Below are 13,888 nucleotides of genomic sequence, written 5' to 3' on the forward strand. Positions count from 1 at the left end.
TTCAAAACAAATAATTCAAGAAAATATCCGAGAACTAAAAGACAGGAGATTCCACATTGAAAGGTAATCTGAGTGCCCAGCACAATGGATGAAAATAAACCTGACCATGCAATTTCAGACCACCAGGGATGATAAGATTCTACAAGATTTTAAAAAGTAGCAAGTTGGAAGAGCTTAATGGAGGGGGTGCGGGGGAGGACCTATGTAATACTTTCAACAATAAAGGTTTTAAATAAATTTTAAATAGTACTTTCAGAGAGAAAAAAATATTTTAAAGAGTAAAAATTAATTTTATATCAAGGCTTAAGGGTAAGAATTATATCAAATTTCTCAACAGCACCACTGGAAGCTAGAAACCAATGAGCTATGCCTATAAAATTATGAAAGAATTTTATTTCTAATTTATAATTCTATATCCTGTGTATTAGTCAATGTTCTCCAGAGAAACAGGACAGACAGAGACAAAGAGAATGAAATTTATTTTAAGAACTTGGCTCACACAATTGTGTGGGAAGGCAAGTCTGAAATTTATAGAGCAGGTTGGCAGGCTGGAAACTCAGTCTTGAGACAGAATTTATTTTCCTGGAATCTTTAGTGTTTGTTCTTAAGTCCTTCACTTGATTGGATGAGGCCTACCACATTATCAAGGGCAATCTCCTTTACTAAAGTCAACTGATTAAGCATGGCTACCAAATATTTTCACAGCAGTACCTAAATTAATGTTTGATTAAAAACTAGATACTTGGATTAAAAATGGTGGCAGAGTAAGTGGATGCTGCACGGAAATGCTCCCAGGAACAAACTGGTATTACAACTAAAATCCTGAATAATCAACGGAAAACTCGCAGGAGAGAACCCTGACACCCAAGGATCGGAAGTGGAGACTGTACAGAGACTGATAGGAGAGGCAGAGGCACGAAAGGGCTGGCTGGGCGCCCACAGACAGTAACTGAAGTCCTGGAGAGATATCTCAGCTGTGGGGGGTTGCCACTGAGAACTCTGGGATCTAATCCCCAAGCTGGGTGCCCCAGCAGAGAGCACCAAAACTGAGGAGGGTACCCACATAACATTTGGCTGTGAAAAGCAGCAGGGTGCTGTCTGCCAGAGAGTAACAGCTGAAAATTCAAGCACCCTCTTAAAGGGCCAATGCACAAAATTCCCTGTGGAGCCACCCACCTTGTGCTCCAGCAGAGGGAGGGTGAAGTGGACTGGAGCTGTGAGGGTAGAAGCCAGGACTGGGGACTCAGGGGATAGAGCTCAGAAGGCAGACACCCCAAGTTTCCTGTCCTCATGCAGCGGAGGACATCTTTTCCACATAGACATTTGCCTTGCGTGGAGGGGAGGGTGGGGAAGACAGTTGACATACCCTATTGGAAAACACCTTGCCCTAAGGCCACTTAAGAGATGAAAAGTAACAATTAGCCTCCAGGCAGTAGCAACTGCCCCACCCTGTTGAAAAAAACTCTTGGTACACCTGAGGATGATTGCCTGGGGGGCAATTCAAGTCAGAATCCTATCAGTCTGAAGGCAGAGGCGGTCTCTGGAGGCTTTGAGTCTTTGTCTGATCTAATTAGTCAGAAATGGCCTTTAATGCTGTCCTGCACTATAGATTGAGAGGTGTAGAGGAACTACCTAATACATAGTCACAAACCCAAACAGACAACCAAAATGAGGAGACAAAGAAACAACCCCCAAAGGAAAGAACTAGAGAATTCTCCATTAGAAGAGATAAATGAAAGCAGAGATAATAAATTTATCTGAAACAGTTCAGAGTAATGATGGTAAAGATGCTCAACAGCATGAAAAAAGATACAGTAACTATGAAAAAAGAACAGTCTTAGATAAATAATGACATAACACAAATAAAGAACACATTGGAAGGAATACACAGCAGATTAGGGAAAGCTGAGGATCAAATCAGTGAATTAGAAGACAGAGTTGAAAATTTCACTCAATCAGAAAGCCAAAAAGAAAAACAATTTAAAAACAGGAGGACAGCTTAAGGGAGCTGTGGGACAACATGAAACATAACAATATTAGAATAGCAGGTGTTCCAGGAGAGGCAGAAAGGGAAAAAGACATAGAGAGGGTGTTTGAAGAAATAATGGCAGAAAACTTCCCTAACTTGGTAAAGGAAAAAGTCACACAAGCTCATGAGGCACAGAGAACCCCAAATAGGAAGAACCCAAACAGGCCCACGCCAAGATACATCATAATTAAAATGCCAAAAATTAAAGACAAAGATAGAATCTTAAAGGCAGCAAGAGAAAATAAAACTGTTACCTACAAAGGAGCTCCCATAAGGCTGACACCTGATTTCTCATCAGAAACTCTACAGGCCAGAAGGGAATGGCATGAAGTACTCAAGGTAATGGAAAGCAAGGATCAGAGACCAAGATTACTATATCCAGCAAGGCTATCATTCAAAATAGATGGTCAAATAAAGAGCTTCCAGACAAAGAAAAAAAAAAAGGCTAAAGGAGTACATACCACCAAGCCAGCATTACAAGAAATGCTAAAGGGATTGCTGTAATGAGAAGAAACAGAGAGAGAAACCTAGCCATTCAGAAATATAATGGCAATAACTAAGTACCTATCAATAATAACTCTAAATGTAACTGGACTAAATGCTCCAATCAAAAGGCATAGGGTAGCTGAATGGATACAAAAACATGACCCAACTATATGCTGTCTACAAGAGACCCACCTCAAAACAAAAGACACACACAGGATGAGAGTGAGGGATGGAAAAAATGTTTCCATGCAAATAGAAAAGGGAAAAAAAAGCTGGAGTAGCAATACTCATATCCAACAAAATAGACTTTAAAATGAAGGTCATCACAAGAGATAACAAAGGTCACTAAATAATACTAAAGAGATCGATCCAACAAGAGGATATAATCCTGGTAAACATATATGCACCCAACATAGGAGCATCTAAATATATAAAAATATTTCTATAGGACTTTAACGGAGAGATTGACAATACAGTCATAGTAGGGGATTTAAGACCCCTCTGACTTCACTGGATGGATCTTCCAAACAAAAACTTAACAAGGAAACAGAGACTCTAAAGGACACACTGGATCAGATGGATTTAATTGACATTTATAAAACATTTCACCCCAATGCAGCAGAATATACATTCTTTTCAAGTGCACATGGATCATTCACAAAGATAGACCACGTGTTAGGACACAAAACAAGTCTCTACAAGTTCAAGTGTTATGCCCAGATTTCAAGATCCCCAAAAGACCACCAGGGAGCCAGCCGAGTCCGATGCAAAAGCAAAAGAGTCTTTATTCGAGCTAGCTCGAGCTCCCTGTCCACCACACTTGCCGATGCAGCGGCAGGAGGCAGAGAGAGAGAGCGAGCTCTATAGGGGGGTTGGAGTAAGGGGAGGAGAGAGGACTGTGGGCCCTGCCGATTGACCAGGTGCAAGTCGGTGTCTTGTTACACAGGATGTGGTCGTATCTATGGCACGCACTTCCCTTGATTATCATTGGTTAGTTTAAAGAAATCCTAGGTGTGGCTAGCAGAGGCTTGGGCTTCTGGGAAGAAGCTCCTTGCTGAGCACATGGCTAATGGCTGCTGCCCAAAATGGAGGATCCAGGGCAAGATGGAGAGCGTAGCCCTCGCCCTTTCACAAGAAGATTGAAATCATATCAAGCATCTTCTCAGATCACAGTGGAATGAAATTAGAAATCAACTACAGTAAAAACACCCAAAAACATTCAAACACATGGAGGCTAAATAGCATGTTATTAAACAATGAATGGGTTACCAATGAGATCAAGAAAGAAATCAAAAACTTCCTGGAAACAAATGAAAATGAACACACAACAACCCAAAATCTCTGGGACACAGCAAAAGTAGTCCTGAGAGGGAAGTTCATAGCACTACAGGCATACCTCAAAAAACATGAAAAATCAAAAATAAACTATTTAACCCTACAACTTAAAGAACTAGAAAGAGAACAACAAGAAAAGCCCAGAGTAACTAGAAGGAAGGGAATAATAAAGATTAGAGCAGAAATAAATAACATAGAGACTAAAAAAACAATACAAAAAAATCAATGAAACCAAAAGCTGGTTCTTTGAAATTATAAACAAAATTGATAAACCATTAGCCAGACTCATCAAAAAACAAAAAGAGAGGATCCAAATAAATAAAATGAGAATCAAAAGTGGAGGAGTAACCACTGACACCACAGTAATACAAAGGATTGTAAGAAAATACTATGAACAACTATATGCCAACAAGCTGGACAATGTGGATGAAATAGACAAATTCCTAGAAAAATACAATCTCCCAAAACTGAATCAGGAAGAATCAAAAAACCTGAATAGGCCAATAACAACTGATGAAATAGAAGCAGTAATCAAAAAACTCCCCCCAAACAAAAGCCCAGGTCCAGACGGCTTCACAGGGGAGTTTTACCAAACATTCAGAGAACTAACACCTATACTCCTCAAACTATTTCAGAAAATACAAGAGGAAGGAACACTTCCAAACTCTTTTCATGAGGCCAGCATTATCCTAATTCCAAAACCAGATAAAGATACTACAAAGAAAGAATTACAGGCCAATATCCCTTATGAACATAGGTGCTAAAATCCTCAACAAAATATTAACAAATCGCATCCAGCAATGTATTGAAAAAATCATACACCATGATCAAATGGGATTTTTTCCAGGGATGCAACGCTGGTACAATATTCGCAAATCAATAAACATGATACATCACATAAACAAACTGAAAGACAAAAATCACATAATCATATCAATAAATGCAGGAAAAGCATTTGACAAAATCCAACACCCATTTTTGATAAAAACTCTCACCAAAGTGGAAATAGAGGGAATAATCTCAATATGATAAAGGCCATATATGACAAACCTACAGCCAACATCATACTCGATGAGCAAAAACTAAAACCATTTCCCATAAGAACAGGAACAAGACAGGGATGCCCACTTTCACCACTCCTGTTTGACATAGTACTGGAAGTGCTAGCCATAGCGATCAGACAAGAAGAAGAAATAAAAGGCATCCAAATTGGGAAAGAAGAAGTAAAATTGTCATTATTCTCAGATGACATGATATTGTGCATAGAAAACCCCAAAGACTCCATCAAAAAACTCCTAGACTTAAAAAATGAATTTGGCAATGTAGCAGGATACAAAATTAACACACAGAAATCTATGGCTTTTTTATACACCAATAATGAACTCGCAGAAAGAGAAACTAAAAAACAATCCCTTTTACCATTGCAACAAAAAAATTAAGATACCTAGGAATAAACTAAGGAGGTAAAAGTTGTGTACTCAGAAAACTACAGGATGTTGAAAAAAAATACAGGAAGACATAAACAAGTGGAAGAACATACTGTGTTCATGGATTAGTAGAATCAGCATCATTAAAATGTCCATACTACCCAAAGCAATCTATAGATTCAATGCAATCCTTATTAAGATACCAATGGAATATTTCACAGGCCTAGAACAAACTCTCCAAAAATTCATCTGGAATAAAAAAAGACCCCGAATAGCCGCAGCAATCCTGAGAAAGAAGAACAAAGTTGGAGGGATCACAATACCAGATATCAAGCTATATTACAAAGCCACTGTTCTCAAAACTGCCTGGTACTGACACAAGAACAGACATATAGACCAATGGAACAGAACAGAGAACCCAGAAGTCGACCCAACCCATTATGCTCAAGTAATATTTGACAAAGGAGGCAAGAGCATACAATGGAGTCAAGATAGTCTCTTCAATAAATGGTATTGGAAAAATTGGACAGATACATACAAAAAAAAAATGAAACTAGACCACTAACTTACACCATACACAAAAATAAACTCAAAATGGATAAAGCACTTAAACGTACGACGGGAAACCATAAAAATCTTACAAGAATTCATAGGCAGCAAAATATCAGACATATGTCGTAGCAATATGTTTACTAATACAGCTCCTAAAACAATGGAAACTAAGGAGAAAATGAACAAATGGGACTACATCAAAATAAAACGCTTCTGCACAGCAAAAGAAACCATCAACAAAACAACAAGAAAGCCCACTGCATGGAAGAACATATTTGCCAATGTTATCACCGATAAGGGTTTAATCTCCAACATTTATAGGGAACTCATATAACTTAACAAAAGGAAGATAAACAATCCAATCAAAAAATGGGCAAAGGACCTCAATAGACACTTTTCAAAAGAGGGCATACAGAAGGCCAAGAGACATATAAAAACATGCTCAAAGTCACTAATCATCTGAGAGATGCAAATCAAAACGACAATGAGGTACCATCTCACATCTGTCAGAATAGCTGTCATCAACAAATCAACAAATGACAAGTGCTGGCAAGGATGCAGACAAAAAGGAACCCTCTTGCACTGCTGGTGGGAATGCAGACTGGTGCAGCCACTGTGGAAAACTCCAACATGCAGCCACTGTATGGAGTTTCCTCAAAAAATTAAAAATGGAGCTCTGATTTGACCCAGTAATCCCACTTCTAGGACTATATCCCAAGAAACCAGAAACACCAATCAGAAAGGATATATGCAACCCTATGTTCAGAGCAGCACAATTTTATTATAGTTAAGATTTGGAAACAGTCTAAATGCCCATCAGCAGATGAGTGGATTAAAAAACTGTGGTACATCTATACAATGGAATACTACGCTGCTATAAAAAAGAAGGAACTCTTACCATTTGCAACAGCATGGATGGACCTGAAGAGCATTATGCTAAGCGAAATAAGCCAGTTGGAGCAAGATAAATATCACATAATCTCACTCATATATGGGATAAAATGAACAACATAAACTGAAGAACAAAAATAGATCCAGAGACTAAGAAACACTGAACCGACCATCCAAACTCAGAGAGAAGGTGGGGGGGGGCGGGGAATTAAGAGCTCAACCAAAGAACTTGCATGCATGCATATTAGCATAACCAATGGACACAGACACTGAGGCGGTGGGGGCTTGTCCTGGGAGGTAGGAGTGGTGGGAGGGGGGTCAATCAGGGAAAAAGAAAGACATATGTAATACTTTAAACAATAAAAAAGAGATATTATGCTAAAAAAGGTTTCTTGAGGATAAATAAAAAAACAAACCAAGAAAAAACTAGATACTCTACCCTAGCCAAGTTTATATGAACATTAACAATCACACCCAGGAGAGTTAATTGAATGTGAGGGTAGAAGAAAGTTACCTATACAGAAATCATTTTTCATCTTCCCTTTCTTTGGAAGCTCCAAAAAGATGTGTTTTACCAAAATGAGAGAGTAAGCCAAGAAAGACAAAGGCATGGAAGAGAATGCCATAGGATCCAGAACACAAGAAATTCAACCCAAGAGGGTGGGTGAAGGGGGTCCCCAGGATGAAGGTAAAGGGAGATCTCAAGACAGCGACTATGGAAGAGTTCTAGAAATCATGCAGGCCAGGTTGCAGCAGAACGGCTCTGGGTACAACTTCTCCAAGAAGATGAAGATAACCAAGAGATTTATACAATGAGGGAAGAAAATTTTAACTCTAGGTATTCTGGATTTTATTATGGAGCAGGAAAAAATTATATTAGCAGAAAAACTAAAATCTAAATAAAGTCTGGAATTTAGTTATTTACCACAGTTATATAAGATGTTAACATTAAGAGAAACTAAGGAAGAGGTGTACAGGGACTCTGTTCTATCTTTGAAAAATTTTCTGTAAATGTAAAATTATTTCCCCAAAAAGCTCATTAAAACTGAAAAAGAAATGGGCAAAATATTTAAGCAGACACTTCAAAGAAAATATACAGATCTCAAAGAAGCACAAGAAAAGATGCTCAACATCATTAGTCATAAGGGAAATGCAAAGTAAAACGATAATGGTATACCACTATACATATATTAAAATAGCTAAATTTAAAAAAATATTTCTATTAATTTTGAGAGAGAAAGATAAAGAGAAACTTCAATGTGGTGTCAGAGCAGAACATCAATTGGTTGCCTCCTGCACAGCCCCTACGGGGATTGAATCTGCGACCACCCAACCAACCGAGCCACACCAGCCAGTGCGCTAAATTTTTTTGAATTGGCAATACAGCCCTGGCCGATTTGGCTCAGTGGATAGAGCATGGGTCTGCAGACTCAAGGGTCCCGGGTTTGGTTCCAGTCAAGGGCACATGCCCAACTTGCGGGCTTGGTCCTCAGTAGGAAGCGTGCAGGAGGCAGCCAATCAATAATTCTCTCTCATCATAGACGTTTCTCTTTCTCTCCCTTACTCTCTGAAATCAATAAAAATATATTTTTTAAAAAAAACCTTAAAAAAATGAAATTGACAATACAAAGTACTTGTGAGGATGTAAAACAACTCTAACTCTCATACTTCCCCAGCAAGGTGAGATGGCTTAGCCACTCTGGAATAATTCGTCACTTCTTTGTAAAGTTAAACTCATCCTTACCGTATGACCAAGCAATTCCACTCCTGATATTTATTCTACAGATTTGAAATGTACGTTTGCATAAAAACTTGTACAAGGATGCTTACAGCAGCTTTATTAACTATCAACAAAAACTGAAAACAACCCAAATGTCTCACAGTGGGTGAATGGGTAAAAAAACTGTGGTCCATTCATACAATAAAATGATGTACAGCAATAAAAAGGAAAGAACTACAGATACACTCAATAATATGGGTGAATCTAAAAGGCATTGTGGTGAGTTTAAGAAACCAGACTCGACAAGTCCCTTACTGAATGAATTAATTTATATGATATTCTTGAAAAGGCAAAATGACGGGGTTAGAGAACAGGGCAGTGATTGCCAAGGGTTAGGGTTGGGGAAGGTTTGACTACAAAGGGGCAGCATGAGGGAATTTGGGGGTGATGGAACTATTCTGTACCCTGATTGTGGTGGTAGTTTACAAAACTACATAGGTGTTAAAACTCATAGAACTGTTCACCAAAAGAATAAAATTCAGTTTTACTCTATTTAAGTATTTTTTAAAAATTTAACTGGTTATTTTTAAAACATTCAGCTTAAAATAGACTATTATAACTCTAAAACATTTATGTAAACCCCATGATAACCACAAAGAAAAACCCATAGTAGATAGGCAAAAGAGAAAGAGAAAGGAATCTAAGCGAACCACTGCAGAAAATCGTCAAATCACAAAGAGAACAAGAGAAGGAACAAATGCAAACAGCCAGAAAACAATAAGTTGCATTAAGTCCACTAATTGTCAGAAAAATGCACATTCAAATCACAATGAGATTATCACCTCACACCTGTCAGAATGACTATCATCAATAAATCCACATAGAGATTTATGAGGATGATCACTTAGTAATCACTGGGGTATACACCTGAAACTTATATAATATTGTATGTCAACTGTAATTAAAAAATAAAAAGTAATTTTTTAAAAAGACAATATAATAAAAAGGAAAAAATAGATAAATAAGTCCACAAATGACAAGTGTTGGCGAGGATGTGGAGAAAGGGGAACCCTTGTGCACTGTTGGTGGGAATGCAGATTGGTGCAGCCACTGTGGAAAACAACAGTGTGGAGTTTCCTCAAAAAATTTAAAATGGAACTGCCTTTTGACCTAGCAATTCCACTTCTGCGGATTTATCCAAAGAAACCCAAAACACTAATTCAAAAGAATATATGTACCCCTATGCTCATTGCAGCAGTATTTACAATAGCCAGGATCTGTAAGCAACCCAAGTGCCCATCAATAGATAAGTGATTTTTAAAAAAAGAAAAGTGATGGTACATATATACAATAGTATAATTGACCATAAAAAGAATGAAATCTTATCATTTATGATAGCATGGATGTACCTAAAGGGTATTATGCTAAATGAAAGAATAATACCATATGATTTCACTTATACGTGGAATCTAAAAAACAAAATAAGCAAACAAAATTGAAACAAACTCATAGACACAGAGAGCCAACTGGTGGTTACCAGAGGGAGAGTGGTTGAAAGATGTGAAAGGATTAAGAAGTACAAATTGGTAATTATACAATAGTCACAGGGATGTAAAGTACAGCATGGGGAATATAGTCAATAATATTGCAATAACTATGTATGGTGCCAGGTGGGTACTGGAAATATCGGGGTGGGGAACACTTTGAAAAATATATGTTTGTCTAACTACTATGCTGTACACCTGAAACCAACACAAAATAATATTGAAAGTAAACTGATTGAAAGATAAAATAAAATAATAATAAATGGGCAGAGGAACTGAATAAACATTTTTCCAAATAAGACATCCAAATGGCCAATATACATGAAAAGATGCTCAAAATCACTTATCATCAGAGAAATAAAAATCAAAGTCACAATGAGATATCACCCCATACCTGTCAGAAAGGCTATTTCCAAAAAGGCTAGATATAACAACTGTTGGTGAGGATGTGAGTAAAGGAAACCCTTGTGCGCTGTTAGTGAGATTGTAAACTGGTTCTGCCAATATGAAAAACACTATGGCGTTTTCTTTCAAAATTAAAAATAGAACTACCATATAATCCAGCAATTCCACTTCTAGGTATTTATCTAAAGGAAACAAAATCACTATTGCAAAATATATCTGCACCTCCATGGTCACTGCAGCATTATTTTCAATAACAAAGACATAGAAACAACCTAAGTGTCTACTGACGGATGAATGGATAGTTTTAATTGATAACACATATACACACACAGGAACTTATTCATCCATAAAGAAGAATGAAATCATGCCATTTGCAACAACATGGATGAACCTTGAGGGCATTATACTAAGTGAAATAAGCCAGACAGAGAAAGACAAATACTATAAGTTCTTAATTATATGTGGTATCTAAAAAAATTGAACTCATAGATTCAGAGAACAGATAGGTGCTTGCCAGAGATAGGGTTTCAGGTGAAGGGTGGAGAGGAGAGAGGGTGATAAGTGAATGGGTGATGGTCTAAAACAGCGGTTGCCAACCGGTGGTCCACAGACCACTGATGATCCGTGAGGTCCGAAAGGTTGGCAACCACTGGTTTAAGGAAACCTTTGGTGCAGTGGTCACTAACCGGTGGTCCGTGAGGTCTGAAAGTTGGCAATCGCTGATCTAAAGGTACAAATTTCCAGTTATAAGATAAATAGGCCCTAGGGCTGTAAAGTACAGCATGGTCATTAGCTAACGACACTGTATGGTATATTTGAACATAGCTAAGAAAGTAAATCTTAAAAGTTCTTATCACAAGAAAAAAATTGTATCTATATGAGGTGACAGATGGTACCAAAACTTTCAGTCATCATCAATTCACAACATATATATACATATATATCAAATAATTATATTGTATACCTAATTATATCTCATTTTAAAAAACATACTTTCTTTCTCTGTTTACTTTGGGTTTAATGTGCTCTACTTTTCAGTTCTTAATGTGGAAATTGAGGTCATTGATTTGAAAATGTTCTTCTTTTCAAATCAGGCATTTAGTGCCATAAACTTCCTCCTGTGTATTGTTTCAGTGGCACAAACTTGACATGCGCTTTCATTTTCATTCAGTTCAAAATATGTTCTAGGTTCCCTTTTCAATTTGTGTTTGATCTATGGGTTATTTAAAAGTATATTATTTAGTTTCCAAATATTTGGGGATTTTTCAAGAATTTTCCTGTTATTGCTTTCCAGTTTAATTCCACTGTGATCAGAGAATATGTTTTGTATGACTTAAATCCTTTTAAATGTACGAGTACTGGTTTCATGGCCCAAAATATGGTCTATCTTGATTTTCAGCCTGTTTGTACTATCAATGATTTTTTAAAAAATACCATAGGGGTTTATGAAAAGTCAGAGTGTATAAGTGATGGGCCCTCCATCACTCCCTCAGCCCACAACACCCACCATGAGAGGACAGCCAGCATGCACTCCTGCTCACAGTGTGAATTCTGAACTGCCCTCCCCAGTTGTTCTATATAATCAATTGTGTCCCTCACAGCAAACACATAGCCACAGGCATCCATTTGTTCTCCATTTTCTCTTCATCTTGCCCTTTAAGTTTGATAGTCAGTTCTGCACACCCACGGTTCTGATGACCCACCCTGGCCACATCACATGTAGCTATTGCAAGTAAACACAGCAGCCTTTCCCCAGCCCCGCAGGCTGGAACCAAACAAAAGGGAGAGGAATTTCTGATTGGAAAGTTTCTACTGTGGTTGTGAATTCTTTATAGTCAATTCAGCAAATGTTGGTCAAGCGTCTACTGTGTACAAGGCATGATTCTGAACTTATGGTTTAATCTTGGGCCAGCGAGTGGGGATTGATGTATTCAGAGAGGGTCGGTTTGGAGGATAAGAGGAAGGAGAAAAGACTTGGTGTTGATGACAAAGGGAGCCCAACTTCCATAAAAAGGAAACAACCACATTCCCTGAAGAAGAACATAGCAGAGGTTGATGGCCTCTCTGTGTTTTGGGTCAAGGCAGTTCCCTGGCAGATGGGAATTCTAAGTCTTCTCCACAGAATAACCTTAGAGATCCCCTCTGCTTTCATCACAGTAAATCAGTGAAAATTCTGCCCATTTCTTACCTCAAGATTATTCAATAGAATTGATACACAAAAAGCAATTGCTTCTAAGTTCACCTCTTAGCAGGAGTCCCGAGTCTTGGAAGTAGGACTGTTTGTTTTAAGCAGCCATGCGCCAATACATAACAGCTCATAGAGCAGTGGTTCTCAACCTTCTGCCCCTTTAAATACAGTTCCTCATGTTGTGACCCAACCATAAAATTATTTTCGTTGCTACTTCATAACTGTAACGTTGCTACTGTTATGAATCGTAATGTAAATATCTGATAGGCAGGATGGTCTTAGGCAACCCCTGTGAAAGGGTTGTTTGCCCGCCAAAGGGGTCGCAACCCACAGGTTGAGAACCGCTGTCAAAGAGCCTTAGTCCCTAAGTTCAATTGGAGGAAGCACAGGGGTCTGAAGAGCACAGCATACTAGAAACATCTTAATGCTTTCTTTATAGGTCAGAACATCAAAGATTTAGCTGTCCCAGAACCAACACAGAATAATCACACTCTTTATTTCTCTCCATTTTCCATTTTGCTTTTCTTCACAGTCTGGGGAGAAGGGGAGTCCTTAACATGCCCAAGGGAATGGGGACCCCTTTACATTCAGATGACCCCTTTTACTGATTGGAAAAGATTACGTAACAGGACACAATGTGTCCACAAGGTCCTCCTGGAGCTTGACCTGGAGCCAAATGAGGAGGTGAGGGTGAGCCCTGCTTCCCGAGCACCCTTCAGAAGGCGATCAAGACCCCCCTGTTCCCCAGCAGTCACGCCAGCCGATTCTCCTTTCTACTCTGTGTAGCTGTTTCTCAATAGCTATTAGTGTAAGAAGGCTTAAAGGCCTACCTTGGAGGTATTGGGGGTTCAGTTCCAGACATCGCAATGAAGCAATCTGTAATCGTTGCTGGTGGAGGGTCTTGCCTTCAATTTGTAAAAAAAAAAGTAGTATCTGTGAAGCACAATAAAGCAAAGCTCAATAAAACAAGGTGTGCCTGTGTATCATTCAATTCTAACTTCCTCTCTATCTACAAAACAGTCTATGGCAGTGGTTCTCAACCTTCCTAATGCCGCGACCCTTTAATACAGTTCCTCATGTTCCCCAACCATAAAATTATTTTCACTGCTACTTCATAACTGTAATTTTGCTACTGTTATGAATCGTAATGGAAATATCTGATATGCAGGATGTATTTTCATCGTTACAAATTGAACATAATTAAAGCATAGTGATTAATCACAAAAACAATATGTAATTATATATGTGTTTTCCGATGGTCTTAGGCGACCCCCAAAGGGGTCGCGACCCACAGGTTGAGAACTGCTGGTC

The 13,888-nt window shown here is 38.4% G+C and overlaps 1 long non-coding RNA gene across 1 annotated transcript in view; it reads right to left on the reverse strand.

Annotated features, from left to right (window-relative positions):
- Positions 1-13,484, reverse strand: part of LOC111828356 — a 74,987-nt gene extending 61,503 nt beyond the window's left edge. The window contains exon 1 of the long non-coding RNA XR_002832198.1: positions 13,408-13,484. This is a non-coding gene — a long non-coding RNA (uncharacterized LOC111828356). The remainder of the gene's footprint in view (positions 1-13,407) is intronic.
- Positions 13,485-13,888: the final 404 nt, after the last annotated feature.

Source organism: Myotis lucifugus, unplaced genomic scaffold, assembly GCF_000147115.1.
Source record: "Myotis lucifugus unplaced genomic scaffold, Myoluc2.0 scaffold_337, whole genome shotgun sequence".
Taxonomy (NCBI): Eukaryota; Metazoa; Chordata; class Mammalia; order Chiroptera; family Vespertilionidae; genus Myotis; species Myotis lucifugus.